The 2,548-nt window shown below is 48.4% G+C and overlaps 1 protein-coding gene across 8 annotated transcripts in view; it reads left to right on the top strand.

Annotated features, from left to right (window-relative positions):
• LOC113207477 (homeotic protein antennapedia-like) overlaps window positions 1-2,548 on the top strand; it is a 186,887-nt gene that overhangs the window by 153,856 nt on the left and 30,483 nt on the right. The window contains exon 1 of one of the 8 annotated variants that reach the window (XM_052271412.1): window positions 2,309-2,363. The exons of the other annotated variants lie outside the window; for them this stretch is intronic. The gene's annotated coding sequence lies outside the window, so the exon portion shown is untranslated. Of the gene's footprint in view, window positions 1-2,308; window positions 2,364-2,548 lie in introns of those variants that run through there. 8 annotated transcript variants of the gene reach the window in all.

Below are 2,548 nucleotides of genomic sequence, written 5' to 3'. Positions count from 1 at the left end.
CCCCGGCCCCTCCTCTCTCTCTCTCTCTCTCTCTCTCTCTCTGGAATTCGGCACATTGGGGTGAATGCTAACAACCCTTTCGCAGTGCAGGCGCTTCTGGAATGCCAAGCGGGTTTGGTTGCCTAACAACCCGGGCGTCACATTCCTGAGGAGTGGCTGGCCGCTGTGAATTGTGCGAGAACACCATCGCTACCAGCGCTGCCGCGGCCACCACCACCACCAGGCTAGGTCAAAAATGAAACCCTTTAAAAATAATACATTTTAGATTGTGTGTGCTTTTGCCGGCTTTTGGTGATGAACATAACTCTACTGTACAGGAGGCAAAAGTCTGAGAGCGAAAGGACTAGGGACTATAGGGAGAGCTGCACATTGCACAAACACTCTGCGATGAGCAGGCAAAAGCTTGTGATGGCCTTCTAATGGTGATGAATGTTCTTTCGCTCTCTTCTCTCTCCATCTCTCCCTCCATTTATTTGTTCATATGCATTAGCCTCTGTGGTACGCATACCATTAAAGAATGTGTGTTTGTGCCATCATTTTCTCTCCCGCTACTCTGGTTTGATTTTTTCCATCCGCCCAAAACGACTTAAATACCAGAAAGATCCTGGTGAACGATACTTGTTTTCATCTTGAGTGTCCTCTTTCTCGAAAACGTGAACCAGTGGCGAGTGTTGCACTGCCCCCACTGCCCGATGCACGAATGCATTCCACGCGCAGGACCACTCTCCATCGATTGCGACCAGAATGGTCCCGAATTAGATCATGGCGATGCGAGGGTCTCATGTCGCGCGTGTGTGCCGCCGGCTGACTGCGGGTGTCGCATAATATATGAGTTATGACTCTCTGGCACCAAAATGTTTTTTTTTCATCGTCACCCTGGTTAACTCTCTCTCTCTCTCTCTCTCTCTCTCTCTCTCTCTCTCTCTCTCTCTCTCTCTCTCTCTCTGTCCCTCTCCAATGCCCCTCACTCTCTGACTCGCTTATCTTTCCGCCGGTGTTTATTGGCGATGGAGAGGAAGGATATGACGCGTCAATGGAAAACGCAGCGCCGTTTTATTTATGGCGCGATGTTTGATTTTACTTTCGTTTGATCGGATGTGCGCTGCTCCCCTCTCGCGCATTCCAGGTCCCGAATCTATCGCCATGACGGGAATGTGCATCCCTTTCTCGCTCTCTCCCTGCCTCCGTTTCTCCCCCTTCCCTTCCACCGCGAATAATACTCCCTTGGGTGACCTCTCTAAAAGTCTGCGGTGCAGTGATTGATATGACAATTATTTAGTGAAAGTGATTAGATAAGGCCTATCGCAGAGTCTGTGGTGCGGGCTGAGCTGATGCCCTCCCCATTCATTCGACTCTGGTCGGATCTCGATAACCTCGTGGAGTTTTGTAACCTCCTGCATTAATTTACACGTGATAATTTTTCTATCGCTACTCTGGCCTCAAGTTTTCCCTTCCCATACGCGATGAGCCCGACCTTTCCCTGCGCGCCTGGCCTGCGACCTGGGGCCGGCGGCGCGGGCAGCCTCTGGCTTGTATCGCGTCTGCTTATTGTTACACATTTTCGGCCACGGAGCCTTTGAGAAGGAGCCCTGTCAAGATGATTTAGAGCTTTGTAATGGCAGACTCTCCTGCCATGGAGCCTCCCCCTACCCCGGACGGCCGGACATTTTCGGGGTACCGACTAACGGCAATTAAAATAATTGGAGCTGAGCGTTACTCGGCGCCTGTCCGAGAGCAGTCCTACCAGCCCTCGACGTCGCGTTCGGCCGCGCCCTTCCGAGTTGCCAACGTAACAAATCATCTGTGGCAGGTCGGCCGGCCGGCGGGCCAGGTCGGGTCGGAGAGCTGCTTGGAAAAGAGTCAATTTCGGGTGATTACAACATCGGACTACTTTTTAGCGGGTCATAAATTATGAAAAGGTATCGTGGGCGCGAGAAGTCCGTGATTCCATGTACAATTTTTGTGTTTCGGCTTTTAGCGCTCTATGCAAAAATAGCGTAGTCCATTCCAATGTGATGATAAATGGGAATGTTCCTGAATTCTGCAAATCCAAAAAGGGTTGCATACTATTTATAGATTTCGAAACCAATAGTTATTGCAGAATTGATTGTTAACTTCCCATTGCAGAATAATGCACAACTTACTTATCACAGTTTGTTAATTTACAGCATTTTATTTGTAAAAACGAGTAATCCACGTAGCAGCGACGAATAATGGGAATAATTACCAATTTGATGTGATACATTTCTAAAATCCTTTTGATCATGGTCAAATTTCATTATCCGGTCATGCTAATTTTTAATTTTTCTTGTTACAGGTAATTTTGCGGCTGCTTGGCGGAGAATGTAAAACTGCAGTTAGCCGTGAGTTTATCACCATGAAAGTTGGCATTCAAAACCATAAGTGATGGTTTCAGAACTCTCTAACTTCCTTTTCTCGTGACCATTTAATGTTTATTTTTTACCTCGGCGTTGGCGAGGCCTGTCACACAGCCCCACCGGCCACAGGCAAATTGAAAAAGAGAGAGTTGGCGGAAAAAAGTAGGGGA

Source organism: Frankliniella occidentalis, unplaced genomic scaffold, assembly GCF_000697945.3.
Source record: "Frankliniella occidentalis isolate FOCC.00 unplaced genomic scaffold, Focc_3.1 Scaffold161, whole genome shotgun sequence".
Classification (NCBI taxonomy): Eukaryota; Metazoa; Arthropoda; class Insecta; order Thysanoptera; family Thripidae; genus Frankliniella; species Frankliniella occidentalis.
This window is presented reverse-complemented; position numbering and strand designations above follow the sequence as displayed.